The sequence below is a fragment of the Stegostoma tigrinum genome, chromosome 12, assembly GCF_030684315.1.
Source record: "Stegostoma tigrinum isolate sSteTig4 chromosome 12, sSteTig4.hap1, whole genome shotgun sequence".
Taxonomy (NCBI): domain Eukaryota; kingdom Metazoa; phylum Chordata; class Chondrichthyes; order Orectolobiformes; family Stegostomatidae; genus Stegostoma; species Stegostoma tigrinum.
Genome location: NC_081365.1, coordinates 71441035 through 71457216, shown reverse-complemented (window position 1 = coordinate 71457216; position 16182 = coordinate 71441035). Strand labels below are relative to the sequence as shown.

General features: G+C 38.1%; 2 long non-coding RNA genes across 4 annotated transcripts in view; one reads left to right on the top strand and one right to left on the bottom strand.

The window, feature by feature from the left end:
- LOC125457013 (uncharacterized) overlaps positions 1–16182 on the bottom strand; it is a 49157-nt gene that overhangs the window by 31253 nt on the left and 1722 nt on the right. The gene's annotated exons all lie outside the window — the stretch shown is intronic.
- LOC125457014 (uncharacterized) overlaps positions 5751–16182 on the top strand; it is a 42228-nt gene continuing 31796 nt past the window's right edge. The window contains exons 1-2 of the long non-coding RNA XR_007248556.1: positions 5751–6434; positions 10103–10247. This is a non-coding gene — a long non-coding RNA (uncharacterized LOC125457014). The remainder of the gene's footprint in view (positions 6435–10102; positions 10248–16182) is intronic.

The window sequence follows — 16182 nt, the reverse complement described above, 5'->3', positions numbered from 1 at the left end:
TCCATCTGTCACTTGTCTGGCCATTCTGTTAGCCTGTGTCCTATTGCAGTTCATTTAAAGCATTCTTGCTTTCCTCCACCCCCGCTCCCCCCACCCCCCATTCCATGCTTGGGATCATTGGCAAATTTCAAAATTTTATTGCTAATTGAATTTCCCAGGTGAATTATACATTTTTAAAAATGCAGTGCTTCCTAACCTTTGAGGAATAACATGCCTGAACATCATCTAGTTTGATAATAACCATTTTTCATGAATTTGTTTCATTCATTTGTTGCTACTACTAAGATACTAAGAATTAGGCCTTTAGTTTGACATGGATGCTTCTTAACACCGCACTAAATAAAATATTTTATGATAAACAAGCTGAAGCGATCCTCAGTTTCATCTACAGATATCATTAAAAATCTAGGAGAATGATAGAATTTAATTGTGATTATATATAATCTAAATATTACTGCAATCTCAAAGTGGTGTGAATTTTCAGAATTAAAAATTATAATTCAGGAGTGATTGGCAAATTCAGTCGAGAAACGTGACAATAAAAGTGAACAATGACAAGTGGAAATGTTTCCACATTGCTATGTAGGTACTCCTTTGCGGCTGAGACACAGTTGATCTATGCAAGTGACTTTACTTAGTAATTCTTTGTTAGAGAGATTTAGGGAATATGTAACATTAAAGTGATTATGCAACGGATCAAGAGTATTTAGTCCAACTCAAAACTATAAATCCTGCAGCATTCCACAAGAAAAACAAATTAGTTTCTAAAACAATTTAGAAATTCATAAAATGTACATAAATTTCAAAACATGTTTTGCACTGCACATTTCAGTGCTGAAGGGGTTAAGAATCAACTTCTAATGCATTTTACAAAGTAGGAGACGCTTTCAACATTACAGGCATTGCTTCACTCATTTTGCACCTCCTCTCTCCACATACAACTCTACATTAGTAGATCTTTAGTAAATAAAAAGAAAGAAAATAATTGAAGATTAAAAGATGTACAGTTGAACTTAAAAGTCCAGTTTCGAATTAGATCTAGCTCAAAATATAGCAATATAGTGGGGGGAAAAAAGACTTCTCCAAGGTCCTAGTGCTTTCAATTTTAATAAAACAGCACAGAGGCCAGTTTAAAAATTAAGCATTAGTCATCACACTTGAAAGTGCAGCAAATTCACAAAGCAGAACTAATATGGATGCATATAATTCTAAGAAAACTTATACCAAAGAAATATTAGTTTTCCCTTCTATAATTTAGAGGTACCTGTACTTTAATAAAATAAGTTATAGTAAACATTTTGTGACAATCTGAACTATAATTTCACTAACATTTTGCAATTTCAATAACCTGGACAGGAGTGCAAAAAAAAATTAGGCTAGTGAACTGTTAGCTCGCTCAGTCTCTGTTCATACTATTACATTTTTCAAATCAATGGATCAGATGTTCATAAGCAAACCTTAAAATGCAATGAGCAGAAATCACTTCAAATTTATAAATGTTAACAGACACGAATGCAATTCAAGATACGACACAGTTAGCCAGAAATATTTCTCAAAGTGTAGTGGTTGCTATTGTGCTGTTCTCTACAATTCTGAAATGTAGATTTAAAAATAATCTGCATTTTAACTCGGTGAATGTGTTTTACAACTTTTTGTCACTTACTCATTTACCTTTCTCCAATAAAATTTAGCTTTCAAATTGGTACAAAATTATACTAAAAAAGTAAAACCAAATTGAGACAATGGTACTGGTGTAGAAGGGACAGGAAAGACTACAAGTCTGAGTACTTGCAAATTAGAATGCTTACCATTTTGCAAGATAAAAATCAGAACTGTATTGATAGCTATAGTTAATCCAGAGGGAACCTGATAAAGTAACTAACCTATTGTGCAAATACCACGATTTTTTTTCTGATGAGAACAGAACTACAATAGACTACAAAAAATAAATTACTATGTCAATGACAGACAAAATAAATGTAATGTATTTTGCTGGAAATTTTATATTTGTGTCTTTTATAAAATTTGTATCTTATAAAAGGAGATTTTGAAAATGTAAAAAAGCAATTTTTCACAACCAAAAATTACTATCTGTATTCTTCTTGATAAAGAAAACTTCCATGTGGCTTCAAAACTACAAATTATTTGCTTGCAATGCAAATCTATAGCCCAATGGTGCAACTGTAGGATGCTTAATACCTTGTAAGTCTGTAGGAATTATACAGAAATAGGATCCAAAAATATTCAGATATTAACAGCAAAAGCTCAAAATGGTGTAACTTGGTTGAGAAGTTAGCAAAAACGTATAATTTAATAATCATAAATGCACATTCACTTCCAGATTTGCAGCGTCATGCTAATGAGTGGAGATTACTTAAAGCCATACTGTAAGTGACTTCCCTCATCGTCAAAAAGGGACATAAACCAACCGTAATTTCAGCCAGTGTTCCAGACAGCACACGCATCGTTGCTAACAATCCCATCATTGATATAATCTCAATTGGAATCTCACCTCATTAGCTAACAATAAACTGATCTATAACAGCAAGTCATCTAACAATTTTCCTGGGGTTGTTTCCACAACCTTCCAAATAGGACTTCAGAAAAAAGGAGTCGAGGTGGCAGGGAGGCACAGCTCACTGCCTTCAGCTTTAGGCCACATGAGATTAGAAGGCCATTATGTAGCTTTCCTTTAGAATTTACCACAACTTCCATTCTGAAGCAAGACAAACATTAAATTTTAGATGTCCCTTTGCTAATTAACAATCTATGACATTTGGGCCAAAAACTCAAAGATGGCGAGTACAAAAACTTTTCAGACATTTAAAAAGAGGCATTATGTATTTGGTGGTTCCATTAATGAAATATTTAGAAGATATCCAAGAAAATTTTACAATCAACATTTAACACATTGTAGGATTCTTTAATAACAAGCCTACCACCATGTCATTTAGTCATTCTGATAAGTCTCACTTTGATTCAGACTGGTGTTGCTCAAGGAAAATAGAGTGATGGTTTGTCAATATGAATATACTGTCTAGGAAAAATTATATTCATTGTTGCACAATACAAATAAGTACATTTTACAAAAGCTCGATTATCTGAGGCTGTTTTCACATTATTAATAGAAGATTTATTTGCTAAAGTAACAACAGGCAAAACTATTATATACACATACACACACATCTGAAGGCTGCCCTATAAGCAACTGCAGTTATTTCTTGATAATTTTCTATTTTGTTTTAAGCCAAAAACGAAAACAAAGAAGCACAGCACAGCTAGTAATACAAAAATACTGACTGTACTAGCGGAGTAGTTTTCTTTGTCCTAATTTTTTTTCCCCCAAAAGGCTGTTTTATTTTGTCAAGAATTTATGAATATATTCTTTAGAAAAGGCTGCGCACCAATACTGCAACTTAAACCACATGCAGAAACTGGGGGAAGACAGTTAAGAGACAGCACCATTCCAACTTCACGTTGTAGTGATTTTGAGAGGTTAAACACCAATGAATTTCCATTCGCGGCCTTGACCTACTACAGATGAACACGTTTGGAATAAGTGGGACTCAAATTATCCTGTAGCAAGTGTAATTACATTTTAATATGGCTCAGTCTTATGTCGCAAAGCTTTTAACTAGGTCGAAACAATCTCAAAATATTTTTATATAGCAATCGCTCAAATACATTGAAGAAATTACTAGGAGAGATTTAACCACGTACAACGACACCAATTTTACGGGCTTAATCCGGGGCAACGTTTTAAAACCCGAGTATATCTGGAACGTACTGTATGATCCACATTTACACTTTCAGCAGGACATTGTATCGGATTGTTAGGTACACCACCAACCCCCCCCCCCAAACTCTCAGGCGTCCCAAGAATTACTTGCTTATGGGGAATATGCAAAATAATTACTTGCGTTTCACAATTGTTAGTACACATGTTTAAAAATCAAATTTAGTCCAGTTTTCACAGGACTGGGACATCAGCTTTCAATATCGATCTACTTACTGCCACACGTTACATTTCTTTTCTATATTTCATCCTCATAAAACTACTCTAATCCATCTCAGACATCAGCCAATAACGGTTTTCTGCGATTCAAAGATTTCATACGTACACATACTCGTTTGCGCCCACGCCAGCAAGGGAAAAAAGTTGTCAAATACCGTTATTGTCGCAATTTAAAAGTCACGAAATATCCAAAACTAATTCTAATTTTAAAAAAAAATGCAACTTCTAACTCACTTCATTAAAAAAACCAAAGGTTTCGGGAAAATAAATGTGGGGACTGGGTGGGGGAAAAATACAAAAAAGGTTGACATTTATTCATGGAGACGTTAGGGAGTGGGGTAAGCGAAGTTGGAGAAGAATATTTCAGATGAAACTACGGTCTTGACACGTCGAGTAATACCGAAAATACATGCACGTTAACAGACAGGTACCTTGGATCGTGAACTGTCCCCGCCTTGAGACTCTCTCTCCCCCCAAAGATCGATGAAAAGTGCAGAATGCTTTTAAAAATTGTTTCAATTCTTGACACGAGGGGTTCTGAAGAATTCAGTCCACCCAGAAGGGGTGAGGGGGAAAATAGCGAAAGTTGTGACCCGAAGGGGGATCTAGTGCCTCGTTACTTGGGGTAAACTCCACTGGTCGCCGTACTGTACTTACTGTAGCCGGGCGGGTAGGAAACCCAGGTCGTCACCCCCATTCACCGTTAAAATCAGACTCACATATACTTCAACACATTTTTAAAAAATAGCCAAAAGCCTTTATGTTATCCTTAATTTGAAAACAACACTTACCAAACAGGACTGATTTCCGAGAAAAACGATAACTTTTTCTGGGAGGGGGCGCGCCATTTGACCAAGTACATAGAAAACGGTGCGAGTTCGAGATCCCCTCGCACTGTCACATACAATAAAAACTTTCCCCAGAATCAGCTATTTTTGTGTGCATCTGCCCATCATCGCGTTGCCAATTTTTAAATATTGCACCAATTACAACTCCCCAGTCATTCGTTGCGACAAGCCACCGGATTCAACGTTCAAGTTCCACTTTCTCCTTTTAGGAACCCTATTTTCCCCTCCGTCAGGACAAGGGATAAATTAAAACAAATTTTAGAAGTGGTGCCGGAGGACAGAGGGGGAAATAAAACATCCGTCCCGCTCAAAATTACTCTAAAACTTTAAAAAAACAAGTGCCAACTGACAAGAGACAGGAAAGAAACAAGATACAAAAAAGGAACAAACCTGCTTCTTCCGTACTGGGCGGAAGATCTGCGTCTTTTATCCTTTTGCTCCTCTTACACTGGTTTAATTATTCGAAGTGGGGTTAAAGGGAAAAAGACAAGGTCCCCTTGGTCAGCGAAGGGGTTATCTGTATCCGAGCTGCTGCTACCTGTGTGCGAGCGGCTTGACTTCAGTTCTAACCTTTCTCGCCTTATCCCTCCCTAACACCCTCCTTTCTCGTCTCATACCCTCTCCCCGCCTCTCTCCTCGATCCTCCTGAGAACTGTCCACTCTGTTTCTCTTCATCCTGTGTCTGTATGTAGTACTGCTGCGGTGTTTTTTTTCGCCCCAGTCGAAAATGGCGCCGAAAACCGAGATTCGACTCAAATTCGTTAGTAGCGGGGGTGGGGGTGGGGGAGCTTCTGGGCGGGGGGGGGGGGGGGGGGTAAGAGAGAGAAAGAGTACGCGGCATGATGGGTAATAGCGGCTCCTCGCGCTGACAGTTTGAAATTGGGCTCCAACGGCAGCGGCGCGAGTTGCTGCCGCCACTCGGCCAACGGTTGTTCACATCACAAAACAAGCTCCGCCACCAGTTTCCCTCCCTGCAGCCTCTCACCGCACTGTCACTCATTTCAATGAAGACCACTTCAAACCACACCAGACCGAACGATTCAGCAGTACACCATTCGCGCCGAGCTTTCATATTGAATTCATATTGGGCCACGTCTTTTGCAGGTCTGTTTTTGTTTAAAAAGGCACTATTCCGTTTCTGATGAATATTTACAAGTACGCAGTCCTGATCGGTTTACTACTCTTAAAGATTGGCGTTAAGGAATTCAATTGTTGCTTTAATTTTAGAAGGCGATTATTCATTCCCGACCACCCCCCCCCCAACTTCCATTGAGGTTCTGTCAAAACTTCTCCATGTTAAGTATGCCATTCGGAAAGATCTCGAAGCTTGTGTGTGTGGCTCCACTTCTGCCTCCGTGTATTTGGTATGCATCTGGAGTTTGTGGGTACCACTCAGCAATTGCGAAAATGAAAAAATCGTTTTGCAGTCACGGGAAACTTGGATAAAACTGGCGTGTCAAAGTGAATTACTGAGGTCTCCTTCTACCGGACCATCTAGGATGACCATCTGCAATCATGAGTCCTACCAAACATCTTACCAAACATCTGAATGGAATGGCATCAAGTCGCAGGTAAGGCAATCTGATGAGATCAGGCATTGAGTTCAGGCAACCCATTACGCTTTAAGATATGGGTAACCCTCTGGAAATAGAAATGCCTCACAATATATCTTAAAATACTAATAATCTGAAAGTGGCTACCAGGCTGCAGGTAATTTGTTGCTAGTGGGCTAAAAGAAATAACTTGTAATGTTCACATGCCAGATTGCTGAAATCTTTTGAGCAAAGATCAGAGCTCTAAATGTTTGTAGGAAGTTAGTTATTTCCTTGCCCACACTAGGCTTGATAGATGTGGACCATGGAACCTTGGGTTATGTACAAAATTTAAAATCAGTGTTTTAGTTGATTTAACTCTATCCCCATTGTTGCTACTATTGGATATTGGTACTCAGATTAGGATTTGTTCAACAGGGTCTAAAAATTACCTCTTTACAAGATCTACATCTATTCAAGTATAGGAAATCAAACAAATAGAACTAAATTGCCAGGGAAAACAACTTTTGGCAGTCCAGTTGGTTGTGTGATCCATAGGCTGAAGTTTGAGGACCTATGCCTCAAGTAGGATGCCACAGCACTATCAAGATCTTCCTGATAAATCTCTGATTACCTAAACAATGATTTCAGGATTGATAAATCAATTTCTCTATTAGAGAATGGAAATTTTATTTTGGAGCTCTCCTGTTGCGATAGTTAATAAAACCAATTTGTTATTTTTCTCTTCCCCCCCCCCCCCATTTTGCCATTGTTTTCATAAATTGTCCACAACCCAGAGTGTTCAGCCACTACTTGAGAATTTTTGTGAAGTAGCACAAAAAGGTTCATATTTGATATTAATTTTCAACCTACAATGTGAAAGGGAGAGGCAGGGTAGATCTGAAAATTCCACAGGAGACAGGAAATGCACAGTAAATCAAGTCCAGTGTTTTTACACAGTTACTAGTTATTAGTTATGACCTACACTTGTAGAAAATTGACTAAAGACACTTGGTTTCTTTTCCCTCAGATATTAGTTGCTTGACAAGGAATTGAAGATTTTATATTTGTTTCAGAGATGCCAAAGGAACATCTTATAGAAGTTTATCCCTTTTCTGATGTTGCAAAACAATTTAGTTTAATAGAGAAATAGCAAGGAAAATTGGCTATAAACATGAGAATACAGTCCAATATGAACGCCAGCAGCCCTCCATTCTTCTATGGAATGTTTGTAACCCAAGATACGTGTCATTATTTGAGGATAAGTACTAGATTAAATTTTTCACAAACATGACTTTTTTTAAAAAAGGGGAGGGCATGGAACTCCTTTTCTTAAAAAATTTGTGGTGAATGATTATGGGTAAATCATCATGACAAATATGCCCTCGCAATTAAGTGATTGCTTATTGTACTTGGCAAGTCATTTTTAAAATTTGTTGGAAGAAAGTCAGCTTGATAAATAAAGTTAAGAGCAAGTTTAAAAATAATAATTTTCCTCAACTGTCAGAATGCATTAAAACTATAATTATGGCAAGTTGACTTATCATAGATTAGATTAAATCAAGTAAGTTTAATTTCACTGGTGAAAGATCAGCCCTTTTCACTCAAATGCATTCAAGCCTTAAATAATACTAGCAACAGTTTCTTTGCAGTCTTCTGCTTATGATAATAGTTCCAGGGAAGGGGAAAAGATAGTTGTTTGCTCTGTCAATCATGACTGATCTGATAATTCACCAACTCCACTTTACTACCTTTTCCACAATAACCCCGAATTCCACTACTAATTTAAAAACTCACAGTTAGCCTTGAATATATTTAATGACTCAGTTGACACCTTTCTGCAATAAAGAATTCCACAGAATCACAAACACTGATCCCCTGACTGGAAATTCTTCACTTGTTTTAAAATGTGAGACCCCTTATTTGGGTATAATGCGTTCTGCTTCATAGACTAGCCCATGAGGGCTAACAATCATTCTGCATCTATCTTGTCAGGAGAGCCAAGAATCTATTTTAACAAGAGTGCCTCATTTTTTGGTTTTCCAAAAAGTACAGACTCAATCTATCCAACTTCTAAAGACAGTCCCTCCACCACAGGTATCAGCCTAGGAAACCTTCTCAGTGCTGTCTCCAATGCCGGCATCTCTTTCCTTAGAAGAGGGGGGCCCCAAAATTGTTCAGTATTCCAGTTGTGGTCTGGCTAGTGCTTAGTACTTTAGAGTTTTAGCAAAACCTCCCTACTTTTATACTCCATTACCTTTGAAATAAAGGCCAACATTCCAGTTGCCTTCCCTATACCAGCTGTACTTGCATGCTAGCTTTTGTGATTCATGGATGAAAACTCCCAAATCCTTTCTGCAGTCTTTCTCCATATAAGTAATCTTCATCTTCCACTGAAGTGCATCACCTCATTTTGTTCCATTTGCCAAGCTTTCGCTCACTTGCTTAGCTCGTCTATAGCCCTCTGCAGACACTCATCATCCTTACTATTTGCGTTCCCACCTATTTGTGTCAACTGCAACTTGACATGTGTATATTCACTTTCAAAATCATTTGATTGATATAGTGTGTAATTGTGGTCCCATCACAGGATCATCATGGCACACTGCTAGTTAAAGATTGCCACCCTGAAAATGTCCCCCTTATCCCAAATCTATTAGCATGGAGGGGGGACTGGCTAATACCTTACATTCAACACCATGGACCCTCATCTTATTAAATGGCTTGATGTGTGACACCTTATCAAATGCTTTATGAAAATCCAAATATTACATCTACTACTTCCACTCTATATATCCTGTTTTTTTACCTCCTCAAAGACTTCTGTAAATTTGTCAAGCATGATTTCTCCTTCATCAAGCCAAGCTGAACCATTTTAATTATATTTTGTATTTCTACATGCTCTGCTATTTCATCCTTTATCATAGACTAACATTTTCCCAATAATTGAAATTAAGCTAATTGGCCAGTAGTTACCCGCTTACCTTTAGAAAGTTTAAATTTGCAGTTGTCCAATACTGAGATTTTTCCCAAATCTAAGGAATACTGGAAGATTACTACCAAGATATTCACCGTCTCTATAGCTACTTTCTCTAATATCCGAGGAATGCACCACATCAGGTCTGGGCCTTATTGCTCTTTAGCCCCACTCATTTCCCAATCTGGTGTTGTTACATTTATTTCCTCCTCACCTTTTGCCCCTAGAATATTTAGTAATTTTGGAACGCTTTAGATTTGATGTGTGATGAAGATCATTAGGGGTCTAAGCTAATAAAGAAGCTATTTGCATTTTCAAAAGGGTCAAGTATTAGAGGATATGGATTTATGATGATTGGTAAATGAACAAAAGGCTGCTTGAGGAAACTTCTGTTTTTTGCTAAAAGAAAGAAAAACACAGCAAAGAACGCACTGCCTGAGAATGTTATAGCCATCAGTGGCTTTAGAAGTGAACTGAATAGGCACTCAAAAAAAAGGGGAAAAAATAGCACGGCTGCTAGAATGGTACATGGGAGTGGGACTGGTTGAGTCACTCTTGCATAATAATCAGTATGGACAAAAGCATTCTGTGACTCACTTGGAGAATAGTATTGAGTGGTTGTAGTATTCACATGCTAGTCAACAGTCTGACAGGTGACAACATAAAACTTTGACTGTACTCATTTTACATGAACATGGTGGTTAAGGCTACACCTTGTTTAAAATTTCAGGGGTTGCATCCAGTTATATTTACATCGAGGGGAGCGTCATGCTGACTATTACAGTCCCAATCACCACTTGTCAGCACCAAATGCAACAAGGTTCAAAATGCTAAACCTCCTGACCTAATGTGAATGTGATCATTAAATCTTGGAGGTGAGTAGCTGTAAATTCCATTTATAATGATGTATTAAAGCTAACTTATCATTGCTCTGAGGGAAGAGAGTTTCTACTTCAGGAAACCAGAACTAAAGAGGTGAGAATTAGCACTGTTTATTATTGACAGTAGTTTCAAGATGGTTACAATTGGCTTCAGTTGAGAAACAAGGTCCGATTACACAACTGCTTCAGTTCTACTGGCACCTATTTTTTCCCATTGGTCACCAATTTGCAGGAAAGTTAGTGGTTTAGGAACACTAATTGAGTAGACTAGGATGATAATATACTGTAGAGGGAACAGAGAAGGAAGAGCTTCTGAAGTGTATTTGATAGGCTGAAAACAATGATCAAGAAAATTCTAACAGGAACAGAAACATTATTAGATTTGGATTTGGGAAGATATCAGGGCAAAGTTTGAAGAACCGTGAACATATTATTGTAGCTGTATATTGAAAGGATAAGGAGCAACAGGAGTCTAAAAAAGATTCTCATTTGGAAGAGGATGAATTTCATTGGGGTGAGAATAGATCTGGACAAAGTAAGTGAAATCAACAATTGCCAGGCAGAACTGTAACTGCATTTAAAGAGGAGATGGTTCATGTACATTCTCAAACAAAAAAGGAGATGAGAAAGACAACTAATGCCAGAGTTCACTGCATGACAAAGATGTGGTAGAATATGACAGGTGTCAGGATAACAACTGAAGTGTCAACCAGGCAGAATATTTATAAGTACAGAGGCAAAATGAAAAAGGAACCAAGAAAAATAACAAGAGGGAACTATTAGAAAAGAGAATCCAAAAATCTATGGGGATATAAATAGTAAAAATACAGAGAAAAGGAGCGATGGGAGATAATAATGTTACATAGAGACAAACTGTTTCCAATGGCAGAAGGATCAAGAACAAACAGACATAGATTTAAGAAATAAGAACAAATGCAATTCGAACTTTTTTTCATACAAACAAGTGGTTAGGATCTGAAGTGCACTTAGTGGTGGTAACTAATTTAATTGTTGCTTTTTTATTTAAAAAAGTGGTGTGTGATTAGTACCTGAAGAGAAAAGCTAAAAAGTTTAGGGAAAGGGTAGGAAATTGGGACTGGCAGAGTCCCTTTTGCCAATAGCAGGCTGACGAGATAGGTTGAAAGCTTGATGGCTCCAGTTATTTTATGATTCTGATACTAAAACTAGTCACTAACATGTAACTAGAACCCTTAACGTTAGGTAAGACCTGAATCCCTTTACAGGAAGAATAAAACAACAAAAATTGATCCACAAGGAACTATTGGGGTCAATGTCTAAAATTTCCATTAGTAGCAAGGCTAGAGGCACAACTTAAAAGCTAAAAAATGTGGTGTCTTCAAGAATTTTGGGCCTTGGAAGCTGAAGACGTTGTTGCCAATTGAACAGCTCATCTCAAAAGCGTAAGGTTCAAGGAGATTACTGAGATGTGAAGTGTTGAGATGAGGGAGTGATTTGAGAAAATAGAAATAGAATCTTATCATTAAAAAGAGGTATTGCTCAATGGGAAACTACTCTAGGTCAAAGACAACAAAGTGTAGGTTAAAACATGGACAGCAGAATTCCAAAGTGACAAGATTGGAGGGTAGACTCCTGAATGCTGTTCAGAACAGCATTGGAATACAGTTTCTGTACTGAAGTGGACATGCACTGAAGGAGGCTAGAGTGTTCAAAGTATAAAGTGTTGCAGATAGATCGAGAAAGAATTGGCAACCTTTGTCACTGTCACACAAGATGACATTTGTAATAGAGCCGTTTCAATGTGGTGGCAGGAGTAGAAACTTGATCAGAGGGATTCTGAGTTCTGGGGTAAACAGGCATGAACTTGAGAAGAGAGCATGTTTAATGGCTTTGGAAAGGGAGATTGGAAGCAGGTCCACAGTTAGCAAGGTCAGGCATGTCAGGTTACCGAGAGGAGACGAGCACTAACGAGCAGATAGATAATGGCATTTGAAAGTCAAGCAAGTTTGTTCATTTATCAGTCTTAAGTGTTACCAGAAGTCTTTGGAATTCTGCTGTCCATGTTTTAACCTACACCCTGTTGTCTTTGACCTAGAGTAGTTTCCCATTGAGCAATACCTCTTTTTAATTATAAGATTCTATTTCTATTTTCTCAAATCACTCCCTCATCTCAACACTTCACATCTCAGTAATCTCCTTGAACCTTAACTTTTGAGATGAGCTGTTCAATTGGCAACAACGTCTTCAGCTTCCAAGGCCCAAAATTCTTGAGATGAGCACTAAAGAGCAGATAGACAATGGCATTTGAAAGTCAAGAAAGCTTGTTCATTTATCAGTCTTAAGTGTTACCAAAAATCTTTGGAATTTATTATAAAAGTTCAAGTTTTACAAGTGCAGAAACAGAATGAGTGGAGAATGTGTTTTTAAAGAAACACCACATGAGAAAAGCAGCAACTGTCCAACCAGTTCTTGTTAAGTTACAAGAAGTGTCTTTACTGCAGCCACACAGTGCTTTCAGATACTTTTAATCAACTTGTTCAGACATGTTATAACATTTCTGAAGCAGGTGGAACTTGAAAGCAGACTTTTGGACCTTACTCTAGCCCCAGAGAGTTAAGTAGAGTATCACTGCCACCAGACCCTCAAGCTTGATGCACCCGGCATTGTCAGATGGTCTCTGAGCCAAAGTACTAACCAGACTCTGGACTGGTTAACTTCAAAAAAAATAAAGAAAACACATTACACAAAATAAGGTGTTTTCAGACTAGTACAGCAATAGTCACTGCCACTGAAGTTATTTTTAATGAACTTGACATGACATGCTTGACACTTTCAGGGCAGGTGGGGCTTGAATGCGAACCTCCTGGTCCAGAGATAGGAACACTATCACAAGATTCAAAACACTAGACTTTGCCAGAATGGAATGAACCAGTGACTGTTAGGTCTTCACTGTAACACTCTCCCAACTGAGCTATTTGAGCCATTGATTGTAGTGCTGCTATACAGTGGGCTAATTGAAATGTCAAGCAATTAATAGGGAAGAAAAGATGAGGGTGGAAGTGAGAGTTTACTTATTATGACAATGAGTTGAAGTTCCTGTTTACTGCATGACAAAAAATTAAAAGCAAAATATTACACATACTGAAAACCAGAGGCAAAAAATACTGGAGAAACTCACCAAGTCTGACAGCATCTCTGGAGTGAGAAACAATTAGCATTCAGTTCAGTATGGCTCTTCCGAGTGCTGAAGAATCTTACTGGACTGAAAACATTAGCTCTTCTCTCCACAAATGCTGGCAGATCTGCCGTGTATGCTTTATATTTAGAGTTTTGGGATTGAGTTAGAGGATCCACTAACTCACTACAACACACATTTCCTGAAAAGGAAGCAAATAAAACGACCCATGTAACTGCATAAAACTAATAGAAAGGGTAAATTTGCAACTTTGGTTAACTCATGGCTTCAGGTCAAGGAAGCAAATGTAAAGTGGCAAAATGCAAGGCAGTGATTAAAATAGGGATATACTTACTCTTGCCAGAGAATCAATACCTGGATATTCAGAATGCAGTGGAGGAGGCAAGAGTGATGCAAATGTTCTAGAATCTGATGGCTGCATAGTAGATTTCTGTAGCTTTAGATGGGCTGTAAGACCATCCTTGTCTTGAGATTTGTACTTTTATCAAACAAAGGATGTAGACAGGAGTGAGTTTACTGTAAACAATTATAATGGAACAGCTTTGACTTACAAATGTAAAGTGGGTATCAAACATTGAAACTACATATTGTCTTCAGCTTTGAGATAGTATGAATATCATATACCAAAATATTTTTTGAAAAATAAACCTGTACTTGTGAATTAATCTTCAAAGTTCTGGAGTTAGTTATCCAAACAAAGAAAACCAATACAGCCCCTTGTACTTCACAACCTTTTTAGCATTTGACACCATTGATCACAACATTCTCCTTTAACACTTATCCATTGTCATCCAGCTGGGCAGCAGTGCATGCCTATTTCTAGTCAGTCAATCACAAGAAATAGCTTATGTTCTTGATCTGCCCCATTATTCTGTTACCAAAGAATCTAACCTGGGATCCCTCTACATCTCTATTGTCCCTCAGCAACAAAAAACATGAGCATGTAAGCTGTTGAAGAACAACTGTACCTCATCATTCCCTCCTTGGAACTCTGTCTCCAAGCTGTAGGACAACTTAACCAACATTTAGTACTAGAAAAGCAGAAATTTACAACAAAATACTGGGAAGACCAAGAGAGGAATAGACTGCAACTATGATGTCACATCTGAACCAGAGATGAACTCCCACCCACACATCCATTCTATCATCTAATGTTGCCTATTTTATATCCAACGTTGCACAACTCTCTCTCTGTCCCCACAACATCTCCACTCCCTATTGTGGAAACTCTCATCCATGCCTTGGTTAACTCAACTAGTCGAAGAAAAAAAGGTACAGGAGTAGACTACTCAAGCTTTCTCCACTATTCAAGATAATGACTCATCTGATCACTTTACACTCCCAACTACCCCAGTAACCTTTCACTTGTGCTTATTTAGAAGCAGTCTTCCTCAACCTTACAAATGTTTCAAAGACTTTGCTTTCATTTCTGGAGAGAGTTCCAATGACTCTCAATCAAGAAATTCCTATCTGTCTTAAATGGGTGACACCAAGTTGTAGATTCTTTCATAATAAGATAAGATCTTATCTATATGCACTGTGTCAAGACCCCTCAGGATCCTATGTTTTAAATCAAGTCACCTTTCAGTTTACAAACTCAAGTGGATACATGCCTAGCTTGTCCAATTTTTCCTCAACAGGACCCAACCAAAGCAGGTATTATTCTAAGGAACCTTCAAACTGCTTCCAACACATTTAGATCCTTTTAAGATGGAGATTAAACCATATATAGTTCTCTCAATATTATTGTTTTTGTATAGCTGAAGCACACAAACATTTCATGTTCCATTAACCATCAACGGAAAATTCTGCTGTCTCTGCCCTAATTTCTGTTTACCTGAAGCCCCCATGCTTACCAATGCAAATTGCTTACCCAGGAGCCAATACTTTTCAAAAAATATTCAAACCCAGATTTTGCCGTGGACCTGCATCTCCTTAATTGTGATCTCCAGCTGTGAAACCTGCCAATAACTGCTTCACCAATTCTAGTGATCCCAATTTTAAACTGTTTCAACATCATTTGATCTAGTCTTCAGCTGTCAAAAAATATAATCTAAAGTCCTGGACGAAACCTCGCCACCTATTTCCCTTTTCTCAACTCAAAGAGGCGTCTTCATCTTTGCCTCTTTAACCAAGCTTTTGGTCAGAGTAACATTGGGAGACATGGGGGGAGGGGGTTCAATGTCAAAGTTAGTTTCGTCCCAAATGTTGACTTTGCTGCTCCTCTGATCCTGTCTGAAATGCTGTGCTCTTCCAGTCTCTCACCTATATATTCAATGTCAAAGTTTGTTCGTTGAATGCTCCTGTGAAGCATTCTGGGATCTTACTACATGAAAAAGGGTACAACATTACGACCCAGGTGTTCTTACATGGAGGCCACGAACAATGATAGCTGTGCTCCGATTCTATGTAGTTGGAAAACATGTTCCAATAGCTAGTATCTTTTCGTTAATATTGGAGCAGTCATACCAATATAGATATCCGTTCCGATGAGTCCTTTAACGTTTGGAACTAAATCTAAGTCTCCGTTCATGAGAGGTGTTCTGTTTTGAAAAGGCCGGGGGCACTCAATTCCTCCAGAAAGCTCAACATACGGAGATAATGGGAACGGCAGATGCTGGAGAATCCAGGATAACAAAGTGTGAAGCTGGATGAACACCTGAGATGCTGCTTGGCCTGCTGTGTTCATCCAGCTTCACGCTTTGTTAGCTCAACATACGGCTCCGCTTTTAGATAGGAATAAATGTCGCTGTT